We start from the raw sequence: 25,938 nt of genomic DNA on the forward strand, positions 1-25,938 counted from the left end.
AAGTTTTTAGGACTTCATATTGACAAAGCAATAAAATGGAAAAATCATATTGATATGGTGTGTAGTAAGCTTAGTAAATATTCATATATGTTACGTAAATTAAGAAATCTTGTCCACCAAACTGTCGTATTAACAGCCTATCATAGTTTTGTGACTTCAACACTAAGATATGGCCTTATTTTCTGGGGCAACTCCATGTACCGTGACTTCGCCTTTAAATCACAGAAAAGATGCATGAGGGCCATGTGGGATTTCAAGCCGAGAGATTCGTGCAGGCCTTATTTTATCAAACATGAAATACTCACATTGCCATCACTCTACATTCTTGAATGCGCCATTTTCATACGAACGAACAGCGAAAAATTTCGATTTATCCCAAGAGCACGCCACAAAGATAAGTTGTGCGCAATCCCAGCAAAAAGTCGTTGGTTTCAAAAAAGTTTCTTTGGAATAGCGCCTATGGTGTATAATAAAATTCCAAAAAATATACGCAATATTGAGGAATTTATCAGTTTTAAAAGAAATTTAAAAACATATTTAATTGAGAAATGTTTTTATAGTCTAGTCGAGTTTCTCAACTACGGTGACGAATAGTTACATATGATTATTTATGATTTGCTGAGTGGTCTGAAATGTTTTGGTCTTAACATTGAACTATAAATACAATAATAATCTTCTATTGTCCACTGATGCTTCTTTGACATTTTCTATTGTGATACCACTGACATTATTCATTTTTATCTTTATGTGACATTTTATTCTTATTGACATTTTATCTTATTAACGTTTTAATAATATTGGAAATTAGTATCTACAATTTAATAATTTGAATAAAATGCGACTTAAAATTATATTTGTACGCCATTTATGGCAGAATGAGCGAAAATTCTTGACTGTAACACCAATGTATACACCTTATTCTACAAATAAAGACTTTGTATTTGTATTTGTATTTAGCAGAAGAGCATGCAGTCCACCTGATGGTAAGTGGCTGCTGCCGCCCATGGACATCTGTAATCAACCCCAGATAGGATTAAATATTCCTACCTGAGGTCGGCCCTGTGGCCGACCTCAGGTAGGAATATTTAATCGCATGTGGCGCATCTGTATGCGCCGCTACCCCTGAGGACTAAGTTGGAACGCCTCGGAAAAGTCTGTCTCCCTTACCACACCCTTCAAAACGGAACACAGCAGCGCTTAACACTGCTGTTATAAGGCAGAAATAGGTGTGGCGGGAATAGGAAACATAAGCTAGATATTTATATATTATATTTAGATTTTCAAGAATATGGCAATTGTTTCTATCTTATACACAGACGTGTAAAAATCATGTATAAATTTGTATGTACTGTCAAAATAAAGTTATATTATACCAGTAACGTTGTTTTCGATATTATAGGATTCTTCATTGAGATTCTCTTCTAATTTCCTATGTAGAATTCCATATTCCACGTTCTTGGAATTGCGTGGAGTTTTCTTTGAGTTTTCAAAACAAACCGGCGACGTGGCGTCAAGCCAGTTTTAAAAGAAAAGAAAAGTCGCGTAGAATCTGTAAGTTTTCGAGTTACTTTGTTGTTGTATTCAGCCGTGTAGTTTTCAATGCTTCTATTCCAGGCAGACTAGATCGATTGTTGTGTTATTTGCTCATTTAGAACTTCCATTATAAATTTATAAAGACATTTGAAGGGTCATCAACCCATTATTGCCCCCTTGCTAGGCACAGTTCTCAGAGTAAGAGAGGTCTCAGGCATTAACTCAGCGCGTTGGCCAAATGCGAATAAGTAGAATGTACATGCCGTTGAGAACATGTTTTTTTAAAATTTCAGATTTCCTCACTATGAAATCAACACCACTCATAAAAAAGCAAAATATAAAGTACTTAAGTATAGATTTCAACTCAAGCCTAAGCCTAAATCATAGCCAAATACAACTTTGTTCAGCGCTGCAATGTTCCAGTTTGATGAGTGTAGTAAGAAAAAAAAGTGAACATAAAAACGTGATTAAATTCGTATAAATAAAGAAAAAACACTTTATACATCATTACAGTCCTTTATTCGTTAAATAGCAGACTTTTGGTGTCTAATTTAGTATGATCACACACGAAACTTGACCGCAAGTTAGCCTTAGCTTCGGTTAAGCAACGGATATTCCCGGAATGCCAATTAGATGGAACGTACGGACACGCCAAGTATTGGTGTACCGCCAAGTTATTCCAAGTTGGGCGAATTTGTTGTGTTAACATGAATTCCATTAGTCTACAGTTTTTAGTATGTTAAAATAAGTGTTTTTATAAGTCTTTCATAAGTAAAGATAATTCGCCGCCTTGAAATTGAATGAAGCCACAAAAAGGCTGATTTGACAGTTATTTTTTTTTTAATTTTTGACAAACAAAAAACATTTTTAGCGATAATTTACGAATTAATATAATACTGCGCATTTTACATATTAAATAAATAAGTATTTCAAATATTTTAGGGACATTTTAGCACGGAGACGTGGCAAAACTTTTTTACGCAACTATTTCAATTCTCAAAACTGATTACATTTTCTTGTTAGGAGTAAATCTTTACTAATCTATGTTCTAAGTTTGAAGACTACTTCGTTTACTAAAACGAACTGCGCTGGGCTGCATGCCCGCCTGATTCTAAGCGCCACTGTCACTATCACTGTCTGAAGGTGGTAGAACCGGTGTGGTACGATGGTACCACCACCACACCTATTTCTGCCTTAGTGTTACGCGCTGCTGTGCCTGGTTTAAGGGTTGTGGTAAGAGAGACATACTGTTCCTAGGCATTTCACCGTAGTCCTCAAGATATTTGTGGCCGTCTGTGGCTGGCCTCTGGTAGGAATCTAATCTTAGCTGGGGTTGATTACAGATATCTATGGGCGGCATTAGCCACATACCATCAGGTGGACTGCATCCTCGTCTGGTGCTCCTATAGTATATAAAAATGTCCTATATAATAAAAAAAAAACTATCTAAAACTATTAAAATGAAATGCTATTAGCATTTCATTTTTCGCCATAGAACTATTTACCTTGACAAATACGATGCCTCGGTAATTCCTCAGTGAATTTGTAGCCGAAGCTACCAATCTCAGCCGGTCCAATGAGCAGATATTTTGGCGCGTAATAAAAGCGTTGGCCACAATGTATCTCCACTATTTTGCCCAGATATATCTCTGAATGGCTCTCATTCCGCGTGAAGAACCATTCAGTCGCCGGTCTCGGTTTTTCCAATATTTCCCCGGATTTTTCCCCATATTTGAGTGTCGCACTTAGGCAATTCGGTCCCGGCTGCTCTTTCTAATCCCGGGATTTCGGGATTGTACAGATAATCCCGTAATCCCAAAAGATTGTAGACAAGTACTGGAAAGTCGGGAGTACTACATCATAAGCTTTTTATTTTTTATTGACACAATAGAAAAAGAAAAAACAAAAAGCTTTTCTTTTTTTAAACAAATAATGAATGTCTAAATTGGGTATAAAACAAATACAGGTAGATATTGATACTAAATTAAGTTAAATAAAATTCTTAGCAACAAACTACATAAAAAAAAATTAACTCCGTAATCTTAACATTTGTTAATTTTAATCCTGAAGTTAACTGGAATACTCGGTATCCGGGATCCCGGGAACAAATTCTGGTATCTCACTTGGCTTGGCCCATTTTTGTCAAGAAATTCACCAGTGATACCGCGATCGGTTAAGTAACACGTAGGCGTTGATTTTTGGAGCAGAATTGGTTTTGTTATTGTTTTTTCATATACCAACTCGAATACTTTGTCACCAAATGCAGAGAAGAACGGATTTTTCTTTGTTTACGACGTGACAAAATTTAGGTGGTAGAACCCTTTGTGATTCGACTCCGGCGGCGCCACCGCCACACCTATTTCTACCTAATAACAGCAGTGTTAAGCGCTGCTGTGTTCCGGTTTGAAGGGTGTGGTAAGGGAGACAGACTTTTCCGAGACGTTCCAGCTTAGTCCTCAGGGGTAGCGGCGCATCTGTGGCCGACCTCAGGTAGGAATATCTAATCCTATCTGGGGTTGATTACAGATGTCCATGGGCGGCAGTAGCCACTTACCATCAGGTGGACTGCATGCTCGTCTGCTACTCTTATATTATCAAATTAATATATAATTTCAGGGTATCTAATAAATCTATTTATAACTAACGTTTTCATTCTTTTTCTTAGTAGTAGTACAGTGGTAGTGTTATTAATTGGTGTGGTAAAGCAAAGTAAGCAAATGATTATTAATTATATTCTTATTGTAGACGCGTAGTTGAATTTATATAATTGTTTATTTTTATAATATCTATATTGTTTTATATTTCATCTGTGTTTTGTGATTTTCCTTTAAATAGTTTGGAGTTGTCAGAGAGCCTTGTCACGATATATTTGAGTTGCTAAATAAATACGTTAAATATTGCTTTCTAAATCTTTTCGTAGTTATAACCCGTACAACCCGTCCACAACACTTATTATAATATTAAACACAATATTTATTTATAATTGTCATAAAATATGTTGGTTAGATAATAATTATTACTACGTATTGAAAACATAAAAAAACATACAGCCAAATACACCTACTTTTTCGAAATCGGTAAAATACCTGACATCGGAACGTACCGTAAGCTATTGCATTTACTTCGGCCTTCAATTCCACAAATGGAAGTGCATTGGTACTAATATTTTCTTAAAATTCCGTTTTACGTTGCCGTAAATAACGTATCTAATGCTCTGTCCGCTGAAATGGATGTGCCAAGTGTTTTGAAGGGAAATGTTACGGGTAGGTATGAAAGCACTCTCTGAAATGGTCTTAATAGTAAAACTTTAAAAGATACATCGTGTACGTATCTTGTATCTCTTTCTCTCTACAGGGCCTTACCATTGTATATTTTCGCAATTAAAAGTAAGATTAACACATAAAATATTAAAGCCGATTTCTTTATTTCATCATCATCATCATCAACTATTACTGTCCCACTGCTAGGCAAAGGTCTCCTCTCAGGATGAGAAAGATTAGGCCATAGTTCACCGCGCTGGCCAAGTGCGTATTGGTAGACTTTACATACCTTGGGAAACTTAGTTTACTCAGGTACGCATGTTTCTTCCCGATGTTTTCCTTCACCGATTAAGCAAGTGCAATTAATTTCTAATACGCACATAACTTTGAAAATCAGAGGCCTGGGATTTGAACCTCGGATCCCTCGATCATGAGGCCGAGTTTCTTAACCACTGGGCTATCACTGCTTATTTTCACTTACAAAGGTATATAGTAAGTACAAATTCCAGGAAATTTCAAGAAAATATTATGGCTAGAGAGCAACAATATTTCATCCTATATTTCTCCTATTCCTTTAAATAAAACAGGATGTTCTTGTAACGAGTTGTCTGTTGTAAATTGAAAATGCCAAGTCTCTTAAGCGCTCTTATAAAATGTCACACTAGACGCAGAAGTGTGTGAGGCGTCACACATGAAGATATTATGTTTTATCTTACGGTATCTCTCTTATATATAAAACTAGCTGACCCGGCAAACGTTGTGTTGCCATATAAATAAAAAAAATGTTAAGGGGTTATCACTTAGGGGTATGAAAAATAGATAGTAGCTGATTCTCTAACCTACTGAATATGCATAATAATATAAAATTTAGTGAAAATCGGTAAAGCCGTTTCGGAGGAGTACGGTAACTAACATTGTGACACGAGAATTTTACATATAAGAATTTTTATTTTTATTTTTTATAATGTAGCATTAAAATACATACAACCCTAAATTTTTACCCTTTTATCACCAACCCCTACTTCTTAATAGCCATTTCAGTAATTTCATCATTTTTCATACCGCTGTGTGTTAGATTTTTATTTTTTTTATATGGCAACACAACGTGAAAACAAGTATGTATGCGCAAACACTCAGTCCTGTATCTAATTTCATTTCTATTGTATCTCTATATAAAAAATGTACCTAGTGCGTGCTGCAATTGTCTTGAATGAATGATGTTATTGTTATTATTATTTTTGCCGGGATCAAACCCGGAACCCACCTTATATAAAACACGTACAGTCGCTTCACCACGCAGATCATCATCACACAAATGATTAACAAAAGGTTTTTTTTCGAGTTTCATGAAGAACGGAGTGCTTCACTAAATTCCAGTATATAAATAATTCAGTATATATTATTTACTATTTAGCATCGAGTATTATCTACTTTGATATTATAGGGCGTCATAGTTTCGCTGACAAATTAATATTAAACGCATGATTAACTGCGGTAAGTAACACTATTTTCCTGTATAATAACTTTTCTCGAACACTTCGATTTTTTCTTAGGTAAACAGGAAAACTAATAGCCAACGCAGTACTTCATAACAAACTTATTAAAATACATTACATTAAGGAATAGTTCCTAAAGTTGTGTGAAATCTACCAAATCGCACTTAGCATGGTCGACAATGTCCTATATGCCCTCTTCCACAAAGAGGAGACCTATGCCCAGCCGTGGGACGTGAGTAATTGAGTATGGTGGGCAATGTCCTATATCCCCTCTTCCACAAAGAGGAAACCTATGCCCAACAGTGGGACAATGAAGGTGTGAACGACATATGTTGATTGTTGACAGAGGTCACTTATAGTGAACTGCATTCACATTTAGTTTTTCCAATTTATAAAAAAGTACTTTAGTATGAAAATTGAAATCTAGATTTCATTTTAGGTCCATAAAATTTAATATAGAAGAACAAAGGAATACCTTTTTAAATTTCATTGAAGAACGTCTGCATCATCTGAAACAAGACATTTTAATATAAATAACAGATAAGTGAAGTTTGTAGGTGGTGGAACTCTTTGTGGTTTGAGTCCGGCGGCACCACCGCCACACCTATTTCTGCCTCATAACAGCAGTGTTAAACGTTGCTGTGTTCCGGTTTGAAGGGTGTGGTAAGGGAACATACTTTTCCGAGGCGATTCAGCCTCCAGGAGTAGAGCGGCGCATCTGTGGTATCTGATACGATTTCAGATAAGAATCTTATCTGGCGTTGATTACAGATGTCCGTGGGCGGCAGTAGCCACTAAACAGCAGGTGGACAGCATGCTCGTCTACTCTTATTTTATAAAAAAGCGTACAAGGCCTCAACATAGTAATCCTTACTTCCTTATCCTTACTAATATTATAAATCCGAAAGTAACTCTGTCTGTCTGACTGTCTGTCTGGTTGTCTCTTCTTCACGCCTAAACCACTGAACCGATTTTAATGAAATTTTGTATAAAGATAGTCTGAGACCCGAGAAAGGACATAGGATAGTTTTTATCCCGGAAATCCCACGGGAAGTAGGGATGGCTATCTAAGATCGATTAATCGGAGAATCGATCTTTTGGACCAAAATATTGATTATTTTAATCGATATTAGTAAGAATTTAATCGTAAACTATGCATTTGACCACGAAGGTTTCAGAGTTGGTACGACCAATTTTCGCCAGATGGCGCACTTGCCATTCCAATGAAGGTACGAATTTTCAGTTTTATGTATGTTAGTATATCATATTATCTTATTTTAAACGCGGGCGAAGCCGCAGGCGAAGCCGCGGGCAAAAACTAGTACTATAATATTTTGTAAGCGTCGTAAAACCTGTATGAAGAAAGGGTCTACATTATTCTTAGGGGTGAGAAGTCTACCAAACCTTCATACTTGACGCCTGTGTGTTACACAGGCTTGTGTTCTTCATTTTCAAGTGGATCGAGTAGGAATATCAGAATGTTGTACTAAAATATTGTAAATGAAATTATAAAGGTCTCTTATATGTATATCGCGGCATATGTCAGATTGTAAATGAAATTACATAGACTTCTCGGGAAGATTTGTGTCGCAGAACCATGTTAAATTGAGGTCTTATGAAACTCTAATCAACCCGATATGTGTAACTAGAACAAAATTGTAAATTAACGTGTTTTAATAAAATTAAATCTTTGGTAGTTGAAAGAAACTCATAATTTTCAGTAAATTCTATCTTGAGAAAGTAAAGTGAAAAAATATATGAAGTTGGTTAAATAAAATGTCGTTTATTTACCATGTTATCAACATAAAAATCATCACTAGAAATAGATTACATTTCTCTGAAATAGATCTGTCAAAATGTCAATGACTACACTTGTCATTTGCCGCGAACTCCAAACCTCGACAAACGTTTGGCTTGAACAAAAGCTATAATACAAGTGATTGCAAACCTACACAAACAAATTCAAATGGTTTATCCACACGTTTGTTTTGTGACGATTTGACAAATGTTATAAATAGGACAATTGGGATGCTAACTATGATCATTTAAAACGCATTATCATATATATCAAATTCTCGTGTCACAATGTTAGTTACCTTACTCCTCCGAAACGGCTTTACCGATTTTTACCACATTTTATATGCATAATCAGGAGGTCTGAGAATCGGCTACTATCTTTTTTCATACCCCTAAGTGATAAGGGTTGTTCACTCTTAACATTTTTTTATTTATATGGTAACACAACGTTTGCCGGGTAAGCTAGTCATTTATAAAATTGGATATTTAAGAGTATATAAAATATGTAAAAAAAATGAAAAACAAAAATCCCAGCGTGTCCCATTAAAAAAATATAATATTCGTATATTTTCACACGACTGAAGAAAACGAGATCGCGGCATATTTTCCATTTAACTGATTGGATGACGTCATCCGGTTATTGCCTTGACACCAATCAGTTATTCGTGATTTATACGTTAATAAAGTTATTCGTAATAAAGTTATTCGTTAATGTGGTTATTTCTCTAGCGGTCTTTCGTTATTTCTCGGTACCGCAGAACAACAATAATGATAATGAACTAAGGGTTCGATTCGAGTATTGATTATCCGATTCGAACCTGAATCGTCCGGTTATCTTGTTTTTCGAAAATCAGATTGGATGTATGTCTTATGACGCAAAAGAAGTGGCGACATCTAGCTATTCACACGAAACCAGAACACAGTCAGCTCTCACTCCAGTCTGATTGGTATAGTAATTGGTAGAGAGGCTTAAGGTGATAGAACCCTATGTGGTCGACTCCAGCGGCACCACCGCCATACCTATTTCTACTTCATAACAGACGCGCTAACTGCTGCTGTGTTCTGGTTTGAAGGGTGTGATCAAGGAGACATACTTTTCCGAGGCGGTCCAGATTAGTCCTCAGGGGTAGCGGCGCATCTGTGGTCGACCTCAGGTATAAATATCTAATCCATTCGGGGTTGATTACAGATGCCCATGGGCGGCAGTAGCCACTTACTATCAAGTGGACTACATGTCTGCTACTCGTATATTATAAAAAAAGAGTAGTATTGCAGACGAAAAACAAAATCTTCTACAAGATCAGTCGTAAGTCCCGTTAAGTTCCCCTAAGAATATGCTAAGAAAACACAGCTAGCTAGAAGTATATAGTATAGAAGGAGCTCTCTACCGCAGTAGTACGTGACACAGATAATGTTTGAGTACGCTTAAGTTATCTATGCTCCGTTTTTAGAGTTCCGTACCCAAAGGATAAAAACGTGGTAAAAGTATTAGGGGCCTTCGCTGTCAGTCTATCTCTCACAGGGATCTCTTGAACCGTAATAAATAGACACAAAGGTCAACTTAGTCCTCAAGGGTGGCCCGTCTTTGGTCGATCTCAGAAGGATCTACTCTCACTCTTGGATTTTATTAAGCTCGCTCCACATTCTCGCGAGAATCTCGCGAGAACGCGAAAAAAGCACGAGAAACGAGAATATGGAGCCTATTCGAAATGGATTTTTCTCGCGTTCTCGCGAGATTCTCGCAAGAACGTGGAGCGGGCTTTACAAATGTCCATGGGCGGCAGTGACTACGTAGAATCATGTGGACTGCATGATCGCTTGTTACATATTTACTCTAAAAATTTTGAGTATCAATCCACCTTACTTAAATGGGTAGCCGCCTATCCCTTTACACCCGAAGATTTTTTTTCGCAATTTCCGATTCAAAACGTTTATTACGGCTTTTTATATAGCTTAAGGAATCCACAAAAAATACGAAAAAAAATCCAGAGTTTATACTTAATCCAGAAATCGACCCGCACGATCGTGAGTCTCCGGTGGGAACTGTCACACTCACGATCGTGAAAATTGCAAAAAAAATTAGATTTTTATCAAAAAATATTACAAAATTTAAACAATTTGGAGATATTTAACATCACTGTCTTTATTTTCATTAGTCTTTATAAAAAATCTGTCTTGACAATGAAACCTAAACTACGTAATTCTATGAAAATCAACATTCTTCTTTCTTCCGTTATTGCCTCCGTCTTCAATCCAGGTCTCCAAGGCGTAGGTATTCTTAGCTAGGGAATACATCCAATGATAATGCAGATGGAGAAAACTTTAGCCATATCTATTGCAATTAAATTAAGTTTTCGACCGGTTCTTCTTAGATAATATAAATTTGTGCATCTGGTTACATATCAAGAGCCTCATAATTAAAATATTAAGAAAAATATTTCTTTGGAAACTTTACTGGAGATGTTGGTAGGGATGTATAGACGTTTTCAAGACAGAAAACGTATTCTTTTCCTAGCTTTTTTTCGATGTGTTGGACGTGAAGATGCTCGGCGGGGAGAAATTTCTAGGGATGATTTTAAAGTAGATGGTTGAGGTTCAGGCTCAAGTTCCAGATCCAATTCTAGGTCAGTTTCTATTTGGGGGTCTGCATGTGCTTCTGGATCTGTTTCAGGGCACAATTCTTCAAATTGAAACTCTTCTAATCTATTTGGTTGAAGCTCTTCACTTTCATGAAGATCTTCAATGTCCGATACATTTCTCCTCACCCCGCACTGGCAAAATCTGATCATCATTTAAATGTACCCCTAAAATTGAAACAAACAAAATTGATATTGACGAAACTTACACATAACTGGTAATAGCAATAAAAGCATTTTCATCAAACGTTATTCTGCACCAACAACCGTAGGCACACGATCGTAACAGTTGAAATTTGCAACCTAATTGTATCTAAATTGCAAGTTAATCAAATAAACTACTAAATTCCACGTATTTAGTGTTCTTTTAGCTTTCAAATTAGCTATAATTAATGATAGATACTAAACATTTAATACCAAAAATAATTATATACCTGTGACAGTGCGCGGGTCGAAAAAATCTGCCATCTTTGGACGAGTCCCTAGCACAACTGACCGCCTGCACCCCGCTCACTTAGCCGGTATCACGTGCGATACTCTCCTCACGATCGATCGGCATCGGTTGCGTTTCGAAAAATAAGAAGCTATCACGTGGGATTTTTTTTAAAGTGAAACTCACGCTCATATCATCTCGGGTGTAAAGGGCTATAGACATTTGCATCTACCAGGTGATATCATACTTCTGAGTATAGCCACAGATGCGCTGACATGTTATAAAAAATTAATAGCATTTTAATTAAGTATATCCATATAAGATAACGAAGAGCTCCTAATGTATTAAGAATACCTAACCTCTTAAGGCTAGGCTAGGTCCTGATTACGTATTGCTCCAAATAGAGTATCGGTCGGTCTGAGGAAATTAGTTCCGTGACGCGGTAGTTTCGCACGCACTTCGATTAGTATCGTTGTGTAGTTATGTGCGAAGCCTTAATAACTACATAACTACCGTCTAATAGGTAGAAGCCTAGCGAAAACTGGGCTTTCGATCGCGGGATCCGAAGTTCGAATCGTAGACACGTACCTCTGATTTTTTTAGTTATAATTAATCGTACCTATTAGAAATTAATTGTGTAATGGTATAGCAAAACAGTGTAGGGATATCTCCACCCCTGAGACTTCTAAAAGTTCTCAAAGTGTGTGAATTCTCGGAAATGTAAACCCGTACTCAGCAGAAGTATTGGCATAGCAATGAGTTGTCGATAAAGTAGTTAACAGTGCAGCATAGAGTTTTATAGATCAACCTGATGAAAGTTATGTAACGTCGGGTGTGAATAGTGATACAACCAGTATAGTGGTACTCTCCAGAAAATAGAAAAATACTTATACCCAGGAGTGGGACAAACAATATTTGCTGGTCTATTTTATTGATCAAAACAATCTTACAAAAACGAAATTACGAAACTAAATCGAAATCTACAAAAAGCTGCAATGAATATGTATGCCTGAATACGACTTTTCAATGAACATAATAACAAATGTGATAAAACACTAACTCCAATACATTCACCTGTAACATATACATATCCTATATATATGTATATATATATATATACTAGATAAACTCCACAGAATAAACGAATAAGGTTGGTCGTTCATTATGTGTCGCTCCGAATAGTGTACTCGACGTATGCGAGGAAATTGCCTCCATGACGAGGAAGGTTTCGATGCGGCTATAAATTAGGTTGCTACTTACATTAAGAGCAACTAAAATGTAAAAGATAATCTTGGGAATATCAGCAGAGAAAGTAGGAATATTGGTAGAATGGTAAGAAGATATTGTAGAATTTTTGTAGGTTAGGTTAGGTTAGTACTTACATTACATTGTAATGTAATGTAATGTTAATTCTTAAAGATAATCTTGGGAGTATCGGTAAAGAGTATAGGAATATTGGTAGAGTAATAGTATGCTAAGAAAAGGTTGTAGAACTTTTTGTAGGTTATTCCGTAAAAGGTAAATCTTGACAAACTTCAATGATAAATGTGGTGCAGGTAATATTACAAAATAATTAAAAAAAGGTAATTGAAAATAGACTTATTAGAATCCAAATAAGTAGAGACGACCCACGTGACGAAGCGGTCATCAAAGCGGTGTGACATGTTCTGCGTTCCGGGTTCCATTCCCAGCTAGACAGATATCTTAATGTTAAATTTAAATTTCTATTCTGCATCTGGGTGTTTATATATTTGTCTTTGTGTGTGTATATGACACCTACGACACAATACAGTGCGGCGCTATGAGTGTAGACACCGTTATCCTTACTAATATTATAAATCCGAAAGTAACTCTGTCTGTCTGTCTGTCTGTCTGGTTGTCTTTTCTTCACGCCTAAACCACTGAACCGATTTTAATGAAATTTTGTACAAAGATAGTCTGAGACCCGAGAACGGACATAGGATAGTTTTTATCCCGGAAATCCCACGGGAACTAGGGTTGGCGATCTAAGATCGATTAATCGGAGAATCGATATTTTGGACCAAAAAGACGATTATTTTAATCGATATCCTTACTAATATTATAAATGCGAAAGTAACTCTGTCTGTCTGGTTGTCTCTTCTTCACGCCTAGACCACTGAACCGATTTTAATGAAATTCTGTACAAAGATAGTCTGAGACCCTAGAATGGACATAGGATAGTTTTTATCCCAGATAGCGATCTTAGATCAGAGAATCGATCTTTTTGACCAAAAAAAGGCGATTTTTTTTAATCGGGCTCCAGTAATGGATCCTACCTACGTTTGTGGGTCTTTTGGCATACTCTAAATAACCATGAGTTTAAAAATTTAAATTGTTGCAATCGGAGACGGTTGCAACATTATATTTGTTTATATAGATTTATTGGGATTATATTAGGGGTGGCGATTCTTTCCGAAAAAGATCGATTTTTGAATCGATTCGAATCGAAGTGCAATAAATCGATTCGATTCTATTTTCGATCTTTTTCGAGGATAGCGAAAAAAAAAGGTTATCAGGATCAAACAAATTATGTCAGCAAATCCATCAGCAAATCCTTACTTCCTTACTAATCCTTACTAATATTATAAATGTGGAAGTAACTCTGTCAGTCTGTCTCTTCTTCATGGCTAAACCACTGAACCGATTTGAATGGAATTTTGTAGAAAGATAGTCTGAGACCCGAGAAAGGACATGGGATAGTTTTTATCCCGGAAATCCCACGGGAACTACGGATGGGATGGCGATCTGAGATCGATTAATCGGAGAATCGATGTTTTGAACCAAAAAATCGATTATTTTAATCGATCTTCAGTAATGGATCGATTCAGTGAATCGATCTTTCAACCCAGAAGATCGAAATTCGATTTTTTCATAATTTACCTACAGTTACTTTACTTATCCATGTCGATCATAGTCGATCATCCATCTATTTATTTATATAAAAATGAATATTTGTCTATATACATTTTATAAAATCGGAAACTATGCATTTGATCAAGTGATGATCTTTTGCAAAGTTGTTGTCCAAGAGCCCACGAAGGTTTAGGAGTTGGTAAGACCGACAGATGGCACCACTGTCATTCTAATGAGGGTACAAATTTTCTGTTTTATGTATGTCATATTATACCTTTAAAATGCGGGCGAAGCCGCGGGCACCACTAGTTTGTTTATATGTATTTAATTAAGTTTATTTCCATGTTAATTTTTTTAATAATATTAGGGTATCAGACGAGGACGCAGGCCACTTGATGGTAAGTGGCCACTGCCGCCCATAGAAATCTATTCAACCCAAATAAGATTATATTCCTAGCCGAGGTCGACTACAGATGCGCCGCTGCCCCTGAGGATAAAGCTGGAATGACTCGAAAAAGTATATCAAAAATATTTGAAATTTTTAACATGTAACAAATACTCGGTTTAATCGATACAGAACAGAATCTCGGTACATATCCGTAATAATCCAACACGACACTCTGTGCTCAGATGTAAGTGTGTTCAAATGCTGAGCCAAAGCTTCGGGACAGTTACAATATTCTATGTCCAGCGCCTATGGATTATACGATGGACGTTGGATTACTACAAAGGATCCACTACAAAAGATTTTGGAGTGGAATCTTTATCTCTTAAATTTTATTATTATTGTTAGCGTAATAGTAGTACTCGTAGTAGCGTAGCGTAGTAGTAGTGTAGTAGCGTGGTAGTACTAGTAGTTCGTAGCGTTATCAAAACAACTGATGCTGTACAGAATCGCGGTTCAGTCCGTAATAATCCAACACGACACTGTGTGCTCAGATGTCAGTGTGTTCCGATGCTGAGCCAAAGCTTCGGGACAGTTACAATATTCTATGTCCTGCACCTATGGATTATATGATGGACATTGGATTAGAACAAAGGATTTGGAAATTGGTTCTATACCTATGTAAAGAAATTAATAATTATATTTAACGGCACATTGTTATCAAAACTTGTGTCTTTTGAAAAATTTAGCAACACAAAACAATTTTGTAAAAATATTATAGAAACATTTCTGAAACTGAATAAATAATCGAGACAATTTCCTAAAAGCACTGTCACTTAACTTGATATTTTTGTTTTGGAATTTTACCAACAAACAATGGGCAAACCTTTACAAGTACGAGGAAGCTGTAATTTAAATATACAATTAATCAAAACTAATCAAAATTTATTTAAATGTTATACGTAGTATTACCAAAACGACTTTATTTTAAGATATAACGAAAAAAGCTGTTGCGAGCACTGTAAATTGTTATCTCAATCCTCAATATGTACAACAAAACGGCCAGTGCCCAGATGTCAGTGTGTTCCGACGCTGAGCCCGAGCTTTGGGACAGATACAATATTCTCTGTCCCCTGCGCCTATGGATTATACGACCGACGTTGGATTAGATATAACTTCGAAGCGAAATCTGTTGGCTAGATATACTATTGTAAAAGTGAATCATACGGAAAATACTCTCGATTATCTTGTATATAAAGTACTTGACTATTCATTGAAATATTGATATTATTAGATGATAGTTTAATCACTCATTTTAACTTCAATGGCAAGTTGGCTCCCGATCGTGTTTAAGTTAATTAAAAAATCTGTAATTTGCGACTATTAAATAGATACATAAATTATAAAACTACTTAGTCACTAACATCCGTTACCAATAATCGAAGTTTGACTATTTCTAGTAGGCGAAAATTATTCAATTTTGATCTTTGGTACGCAAAACATTAGAATCTATTAATAAATATTGAGCGTAGATAATACATAACTGTTTTAATACATTTTTCTATCAGTTACTTTTTTGAAATAAAATACAAAACAGATACAGATATTTGGTATACAAAACAATTAAATGATATTTCCACGCACCATACAAGAAGTTACTCTGAGCGTGAAGTGTTAATTTATTTAATTGCTTTACTTCCAATTAATTTCAACGCAACATGTTTTCCTCGATTCCTCGTGTGATTCATTATTTTATCCGGTTATTCATTCATACATGCAATAACCCGTTATTAACTCACTAGCAATAGAGCTAGCACTGGCAATGCCCAACCACGGATTTCCTCTAAAAAAGATCTGTCGGGCCTACCTAGTCTATCTCGTTCCCTAAGTGTGAATTGGTATACTTCACATACCGTCAAACGTTTTTCAAAGACCTCTCAAGGTCTCGTACATATAACAACATGTCTATAAACAATACGTTCTCGCGACACCCTTCGCCGTTAAGCATAACTAATAATAACTTCTTATACGCACATAACTTAAAAAATTAAGTGGTTGGGATTTCAACCGCATACCTCGAAATAATACAAAAATGATTACTAGGCTATCACTGTTTGGCGCGGGGTCCCTGTAGTTCCGGGACCAGAATAGGGCTACGGTATCTCCTGCCTGTCCTAAGAGGCGACTAAAAGGGGCTTCCGGGGTTGCGGGTAGTGAGAGTTGGAGCTCGAACCGCCCGGACAGCGACCCCGGGAAGGACGGCGGTATGTGTGGTCGCATACCGTTGTGCACACCAGACGGTGTGGCGAGCGTCACGCTCACCTGGGCAGAGCCCGATGTGGCAATGCGCTAAGAGGACTCCGGTTGCGTTCCTCTGGAGATCCCGGAGTCCTCTACGCAGCGCCAAAGACGGCCACCGGGGGGGTTTTAGTGCGGTAAGAATCCCACATAACCCCGTGCCGCTCCCACTCCCACTGCTGTTCCCACCGCTCCACTCGTAAACAAAAAAAAAGGCTACCACTGTTTACCGTTGAACCATAGTCCAAATATATTAATTACTATATTTCCATCTCTAAACAGAAACATCTTTTTTCACGCGATAAATAACTTTATCTTGTAACAAACATGTGACTTACTTAAAAGGTAAATAACGATTTCCCGTTGATTTTCCATTTGGTCACCCAACTTACTCGTAATATCGGAGATGCGTAAGTCGGGTCTGGTCTGAAGCACGACTTTATCGTATAGGCCTGCTGTTCTAAGATAATCCGCAGCCTCAAGGGACACACGGAATATTGTAGATTTACCAACTGGACGGCTTATGTCGGCTGACTGCTACGTGGCAGAACGCTGTAAGTGTCTCGTACGTACTCGCTTTGTATAATCCGAACTGACAATGAATAATTGTATAGTACCTGTTAGTTTTATTTCTGATATATTTTTGATTTCATTGTAATGTTAACACTATCGCTTATTCATTTACCTCTCCAATATTATATTTTACTTTGCATGTCGCATTTCGTTTCGCATTTTGTTGCATATTTAATGAATAATTAATAAAAAAATCGAACGGTGTGTGTGCATTTGTGTTGTCTTTCACTACCTTTCTAATCATAAAAGTTACATTATAATAACACATGTGTAAGTTTTAATTTGACGTAAGTACTGTGTTTTAATGGTAATAAATATTTTTAAATATACAACTTTATAGTAAATGCGGCCATGTCATTTCTTCTGAGACCCGTCTAAGTTGAGTCTAGTCTGAAACACGCCATGACTTTACCTTATAAACCTGATGTATCGTATAGTATACTAAGATAATCCGCAGCCTCAAGCGACACAAGGAATATTGTAGCTTTACCAACTGGACGGCTTATGTCGACTGTCTACTACGTGGCAAAACGCTGTAAGTGTCTCGTACGTACTCGCTTTGTATAATCCGAACTGACAATGAATAATTGTGTATTACCTGGCGGTTGTAATATTTTATTTTTTTAATGTATTTTTTGATATCATTGTAATTTTTTAAATTGACCTATACTATAATTTTGCGGTCATTTGTATTTCCCTTTTATCTTTTGTTACGCGAATACTTGTTTTGTCGTTTACGATTTACAAGAATGATAAGTATATTCAAGTAGTCTGGCAAAAAGGGTTTTTTTTATAATGTTTCTACATACAAATACATACACTAAAACGAATTAAATTAGTAGACCTAATTAATATTATATAATTTGTTAAAATATTCTTCAAGTTTAATTGTATGTACCTACTACATGTATTTTATTATTCCGTAACACCATCGTAAAAATATTTGAATTTGTAAATTTATACAAATCGTTGATTGTAACTTTATAAAGGGCGTCAAAATGTCATTGGTCTTCTAAGAGTTACTTCCACCAAAGTTATATTAAAGAATTAATTTAACGGGTAAATATTATCAGCTATCAAGTTGTGACTCTGTCAAAACTCATTGAAGCAGCGAAAGCTGATAGCGATGGAATGAGCAATTAATTTGATTTAAACATGACCATTTAATAAGACTATTATGCTAAATGACTGAATTATTTTAAGATAGAATATCGAGCTAAATAATTTTCAATTATATTTCCAAGAAAATAAGAGCTGTAATAGACATAGAATGGACACTATAGAAAATTGAAGGTGGTTATACCTCTTTGTCGTTTGTCAAAGGCACCATCACTACACTTATTTCGGAACCTAGCAACTTCTAAGCCTAACAACAGCAGTGTTAAGCGCTGCTGATTTGCGCCTTTAAGCGTGGTAAGGGAGATATTACACGAAGCATTCCAAATTAGTCTTCAAAGGTAGCAAAACATGTCTTGCTCTTAGATACTGTATTTGGCTCATGGCTCATTGCTGTGACACGATAGTCCTACGTGAGAACTGGCAGATGCGTTGCTATTATGTAATTTGGGGAACTTCCCTTCAGTTATTTCAGCTGAACGGGATATCTGAATTCAGCAATGTTTGTCTTCAATACACAATCGTTTGAAGTTGACGCGCGAATCAATTTGGAATTAACTTATGGTATTCAATAAGACACTTGTTTCACCTTCAATAAGTAACGGAAAGAGATAAAAATTAAAAGAGTTTAAAATTACTCTCATGCTTTCCATTTACTTAAAACATAAAAACAAATTCTAACATAGAATATCGCAACCGCCTTAAGACAATTAACTGAAGGCTAAAAAATACTACAATAAGAAATAAATAATATAGTAAAATATATATTTTTTATTGCTGTTCTGGTTTTTTCTCATGGCAAAATATTTAGAACAGATTATTCAGTGAATATTATAAAATTAAAAAGTATACAGTAACGTTAGTAACGTTACAGTGTGACTAATTATAACAATTAATTTGATTGATGTCGTCCAGTATGACCTTTTCATAACACGCGCCACCGTACCTATGAAGAGAAGGTCAAATAATAGATTTTGTATGTAGAAGTATACATATCAATCTTTATTTCTAAAGCATATGTATATTTAAAAGAGGTGGTTATATAAAAATAACTAAAAAAAAAAACATATAAATAGATTAAAGTATAAAAAAACAAAACCAATACGATAAAAGTTGTCTGAGACACCAGAGCTTTGGGCAATTGGCATAGTTCTTTTTCCCTAAAAGAGGGATTTATTTTTAAAAATACATACTGAAAAATATAATAATCTACATACTTACTACTCTTTTTACTTACAAAAATCAATAAATTTATATGTATGTAAGCGCCAAAAGATTATCGTTTCTCGCTTATCTCTTATCATAAGACAACTCTGTAAGCGAATTGAAAATTTAATTGAAAATAAACGATTTTTAAATGAGATGGAATTCAAAACTTTTTCAATATACTGAGATATTAAATCGAATTTTATATATTTAACATAAAGTTAATTAAAAGGCTTTGTTGAAACCACACGCTCGTGAAGGCCTTTCGCAAACTCAAGTAGAATTTTATTTACGTTTATGTAACAAATATAGACGTGAAACGTGGTAGAAACTTTCATGTTTTTTTTTAATAAAACACTGATCATTACTAACCGTCTGATGCGTACAATACAATATTAACAAAACTCTTTAGCTTTTGTCACTTGTACCGTATTACTCGTACATTGTTTTTTTTTTTTATAATATAAGAGTAGCAGACGAGCATGCAGTCCACCTGATGGTAAGTGGCTCCTGCCGCCCATGGACATCTGTAAACAACCCCAGATCGGATTAGATATTCCTACCTGAGGTCGGCCACAGATGCGCCGCTACCCCTGAGGACTAAGCTGGAACGCCTCGGAAAAGTCTGTCTCCCTTACCACACCCTTCAAACCGGAACACAGCAACGCCTAACACTGCTGTTATTAGGCAAAAATAGGTGTGGCGGTGGTGCCGCCGGAGTCGAACCACAAAGGGTTCTACCACCAAATAATAATAATTATTAATTATTAGAATAATGTTAAATCTGTGTGCATTTAATAAGAAATGTATTAATACTAGTTACGAGAAAATGTATAAGTATAATAAATGTGTACGCTGAACTGTAGGACTACCATAAGTTTACAAAAGTATTACTCGCTAGCGACTGCGTAAAATAAATGTATGAAAAATTGTACAGCGCCTCTGGTGGTTACTCGTAGAACTAAAATCCGTAGTGACGTAACTCGATACGTAAAAAACCTATCGAAATCAAATCGCTAGCGAATGTCATTGTGATCTATTGCTATACAAATTCGGTCCCATGAGTCATTAATTTGACAGACGTTGTCAAGAAATACCGTAACGATAGTAGTTATGTTATTCACTAGCAAAATGACAATAGTTTTCTATTTACCATTTCTATAGTGGCGTTTCTATGCCAACTCATGGTAATGCTACTGTACCTAAATTGTAATTTAGAATAAATACCAAATATGTATGTTCTCATGTAACTGAATCTCTTGTAATTCTTAATGAGAATAAAGTTTCTTAAACCATAAAAACCATAATTGTATTTACCCGACTGCAGAGGGTAATGTTTTTCGAGCGTATATAATTAAATATGTCTCGTTCTTTGACATGCCTACACGGTACGGCTGGACGATTTTAGGTAAGTATGTCTCGTTCTTTGGAATGCCTACACCACGGCTACACTACGGCTGGACGATTTTTAACATAATTACAAGATTTCGTTGGATTCGTCTAAATTATAGGAGAGACATAGGCTAATTTCCTTTTCAGGTAATTATTTTTAACCAGTTGCGTTCATTTTTATTTCGCCCCCAAAAGTCAATCCCCAATTCAAAATGTACTAGTTTATGTTATACCTTCATCTTTGGGACACATAAAAGCATATGAGTACCAAATGTCAATTGGTTTAGTCCAGTAACTTCAGATACAAATGACTATGACGAACGGACGGGTAGAGACACAACTGATTATAATAAGGTTCGGATTTTTCATTTTTGGTATGGAACCCTAAAAATAAAAAAAATCTCAAAGGCATATAAGGTCTACGCACGTACTTGACAGTGCCGTAAACTATGGCCCAATCCTTCTCATTCTTAAAGGAGACCCTTACCAAATCGTAGGACAATAATGGCCAACACAGTACGTAACTTCCCTAAGTATTTCCTTATAAACATAGGGCAACATTCTCAAAATAGGGCGCGGAATCCATACAGCTGCACTTAACGGTAATCAGATTTGTGTTCAATGTGGTCGCAATCTTCTTAGCTGTAAACGACAAATTGCTCCTTTTCGCTTAATACAGAACATCGGCAGATGTACTGCTTCATTTGGGTATGTGGAGGTGATTAAATTATATATTAAACAATCAATTGCAATAATACGAGAATAGATACATAACCTAAGATAGGTATTATAGATATTCGAGGTTGGATGGATAGTGCTCATCGGTCGCTGGCACCATAAACTAGGATTATGCCTACTTTAAATCGGTTCGGGCAGAAAACTAAAACGTCATTATGACGTCTGTCATGCACCCTTAGGTCGTCTGCCCTACTATACAAAAATACCACTCCTAACTTGACACCAATATACGAACTAGCACATCAACTTTAACCTTCAAATCGAACTGATCCAGCTCTAGTAACAATAACTCATTAACGGTAACTCCCCGAAGTGCACTACTGGGACTTCGAGCGTCCCGTAACGAAGTCGTCATAACTATGACTCACGCTTGATATATCGTTTTTTACTTTTTGCCTGGCGAAGATTATTATAAAAGTAGTAACGATTGAGCAGGGCACCTGATGTTAAATACAACTGCTGCCCATGGACATCTGTAATCAACTTCAGATAAGATTAGATTCCTATCTGAGGTTAGCCACAGATGCGTCGCTATCCCTGAGACCAAGTTTGCTTTGCATAAAAATTAATGAACATGTGGCTCTTCAAAAAAGGTGTAAAAAAGCCGGCGATGCATTGGTGACTCCTTTGGTATTGCAAATGTCCATAGGCGGTGGTGACTGCTTTCCATCAGGTAGCCCGTATACTTCATCGTTTAGGTATAATTATAAGATAAAAAAAGCATTTCTACGTTTTGGTGGCAGAGTGTGGACTTCGGCAGTCTTACAAGCTTCCGCCTTAGTCTTCAGAAATAACAACGCATCTGCGATCAGTTTCAGATAGAACCTATATGAACCAATATGAAGTTTATCACAGATTTGACAATGGCCTCTCACCATCAATTCGACTGCAAGTAAAATTCAATTTAATTTCTAATCTCTTTTATTCAAAATTGATTTGAATTAGAACTGTTTTTGAACGTCAACAAACTACTAATCTTCAAAAGGTATTTCTAAAGTCCAGCGGCGTAAGAAGCGTTTTCTACCCCAATCTTATAAAGAAAAAGCAAGTAGGCGTGCTTCGCTTGACGACCCGCGTGGTGGAAAAGTCACCATACCGACCTGACCCGCAAAGGGTCCCGGGTTCAATCTCCGTCCAAACAAATATCTGAACGGTAAATTTAGAATTCTGTTCTAGTTTTGACTGTTTGTATTTATCTACGTACGAGTATGTGTGCATGGCGTAGAGAATCCCATTGTGGGGCTGTGGATTTAAAAAAAGTGGTCTTTTTTCACGTAAATGGGCTACACAAGGTTAATTTGTTAGATATTAGCACAAAAACCTTTACTTTATAAAGCTATTAATCGAGCTGGTCGAATGACTCAATTTACTATAAGCTAATTAGCAAACTCCCCAAAGGGTACTATAGGGACTTTCGAAAGATTCCGAGTAACAAAGTCATTACTATATTTATGTTTACTTCAGTCATTGCAACTTTATGAATCGTAAACTGAATAATGTAACTGGAGTAATCCACGGCCGATTAATTATCTTGTGTCAATAAAACCAAGAGATAAACAGACAGAAGTTCAAGGTCGCTAGGACATTATTATGTAACAACTTCGTCTGAAATTGCGAATTCTTAGAAAAGACGAGATATAAAGTTTTATTTCACTTCGAACTTAGACGTCATCACCTTTTCTGAAGTTTGTGTGAAATTAAATGAATTGACTGTGGTTCTTGTTTTAAACAAAGATGGTGGTAGTCTATAGAAAATATGTGAATTAATTAAAATAATTACATTTGAAGTGTACAAGTATTTAACATCGTAATCAAAATAAACTAAGAGTAGCCTAATTTATTAATTAGTATATTAATGTACAATAATATTAAGACCGCAGATTATTTTGTAATTTACCTCTAAAAGTACTGAACCTATTATAAAAAATATTTTATTATTGATATGAATATTTTCACAAGACGCACAAAGTTATATTACATCCGCTATGTACGCGGCAGCTAATATGCAAATGAAGTGTAAACAAAAGTACAGTTCACATCCAAAAAATAAGAACAAGAAACAAGTAAATTAGAACTTACAAACACTAAACCCATTAGCACACAATAACGAGGATCCATCGAACAACATAGCTCCATTGAGCTTCACTTTAAAAGCGCAAAGAATTAAAGTAATGGCCAGACAAAGCGCAGACTAATCGGCAACAGTTACGGTGAAAATCCGAAAAGTACAGTCATAAAAATCAATCGGTAAAACGAAAGCCGAGAGGGAAGATACTCTCACTGCTAACGATGAACATGTAGAAGCTATTATACGATATCGCTACATTGAATTAGGAAATGTAAGGAATGATAAAGATTTAATTAAAGACTGATTAAATTAATTTCATAAAAAATCAATATCTTAGGACATTGATCTTGCTTTAGTAAAGATACATTTATAAAACCGTCTCGTTAAAGCGAATGAATGAAATAGAGATTTGATTTGAAAGTTGATAGTCATAAGTAACCCTATACTTAATGATATAGAAAGTGATATGTAACAATAATTAAAAGTCACAAACAAACAGTAAAACACATAGTCACATTGTTACTGTACCCTTAGTATGAGTTTTTAAGTTTTTACAAAAATGACTTTTTTTTGTATTTGTTTACGTATTTGCCCATACATTTCCAATAAGCACCCTAGCAGAACTGATTGGAAATGTTTGGAAAATACGTAAATAAAAACAAAAACATTTAATTTGTAAAAACGTAAAACTCATACTAAGGGTTCTTTTTTATAAAACATGAACCATAAAATCTAACGTTAAAGAAACAAACGAATCCGCAGATGAATCACATCGCCCTAAAATAATCAAGTTAACTCAGAGCCAATCCTTTAGCGAGTAAATTTATCATCGTCCATCGATAACAGTAAGAGCAAAGTGGCAATCGAGGTTGTTTTATAAAACGTTAATCGTTCCGGGCAATCATCGGGAAAGTTGTTCGAAAAGAAATAAAATCCACATGTGAACGGAAGCCGTAATGAGGTTAATAGCCACTTTGTCGATTCCCCTTTCAGGGCGGGCTTATAAGGAACGGCGCAAGGAGGCTCTTGAAAAATCAATAAACTTTTTTTGTGTAATTGGCCACTTGGAAAGGCGTGAAAATGAGGTGTTTGCAGTGTTTTTGAATGTAATCAAGTTAGAATGACGTCTCTATATTATTAAGGTTTACCAATAACATAAACACTTCATTATTTACGTTCATTCCAATAATTAAATGTGTGGATAAATTTTGCGCTTACATAGTTTGGACAACACCTAAAGCCCTGATTGTTATCATTAGACAACAGTTTTTAAAGTCTTATTACAGCTTCAAAACACCTAATACATTGGCCACTAATATATATCTTCTTTCACCAATCCCTTTTGGGTTTGAATTGGATAACAAGGTCCTGAAAATTGTGTCTGGCCTTCACTACTCTTGAAAAGAGTCATCCAATCTTTAGACTCAATCAAAATCATCAATCAAATCAAATTCCAAACCTAAAAAACGCAATTATAATAATGTGCACATGTAAGAACATAAATTCCTCCTTTAGCGCATTAAAAAAAATATAAGACTCATTATCTCCTACCGTATTGTAAGGCATCGCATTGTATAAAGAACTTCTTTGTTGGCAGCCATTTCTGCAAAACTTGCGCCATTTGCTACCCAACTTTATGGTGTCGGTTTTAGATGTCGGTGTTGTAAAAATTCTCTTTCATTATTTTACCCAAACGCACCATAACAAATATAACTTCTAGAAGTTATTTTTATCCACTTTTATTTTCAAACTACAATACTATGTAGTTTCAAACATTCCAAATCATCTAAAATGTTACTATTATGAGCAATTAAATTCATTTTGATTCTATTCGCTATCTCCCATAATCTTGAGTCATCTACATCAACGAGATTTCCCGAATTAATCACCGATTAGCCATTGTCGAAGTATTGGATAAATATATATCTTTAACTCAATCCCGTAACAATGAATGGAAATAGATTAGAGACCAAGTGGAGGTGAATTACAATGTTTGCTCTTTCGAAGCGGTCTGTTGACACTTCATTGTCTCTGTTCAGTCAGCTACTTGCGAAATAAAATGTTTACTTCTGTAATACAAACCGTTGCTTCTCCATTGCAAAATTCTAGTGATGAGTAGGTACTCTTTTGCCT

At 35.8% G+C, this 25,938-nt stretch overlaps 1 protein-coding gene and 1 long non-coding RNA gene across 3 annotated transcripts in view; both read right to left on the bottom strand.

Moving 5' to 3' along the window:
* LOC140754493 (uncharacterized) overlaps positions 1-25,938 on the bottom strand; it is a 360,255-nt gene that overhangs the window by 131,943 nt on the left and 202,374 nt on the right. For both annotated transcript variants that reach the window (XM_073089515.1, XM_073089516.1), the window contains one exon: positions 6,765-6,798. The gene's annotated coding sequence lies outside the window, so the exon portion shown is untranslated. The remainder of the gene's footprint in view (positions 1-6,764; positions 6,799-25,938) is intronic.
* Positions 10,210-11,366, bottom strand: LOC140754508 (uncharacterized). Its single transcript, XR_012103675.1, has 2 exons — positions 11,157-11,366; positions 10,210-10,890 (listed from the first exon to the last, which is right to left on the bottom strand). It is a non-coding gene; the product is annotated as an uncharacterized LOC140754508 (long non-coding RNA).

This window comes from Epargyreus clarus, unplaced genomic scaffold (genome assembly GCF_041222505.1).
Source record: "Epargyreus clarus isolate Ecla_fem2 unplaced genomic scaffold, WU_Ecla_fem_2.2 ptg000029l, whole genome shotgun sequence".
NCBI lineage: Eukaryota > Metazoa > Arthropoda > Insecta > Lepidoptera > Hesperiidae > Epargyreus > Epargyreus clarus.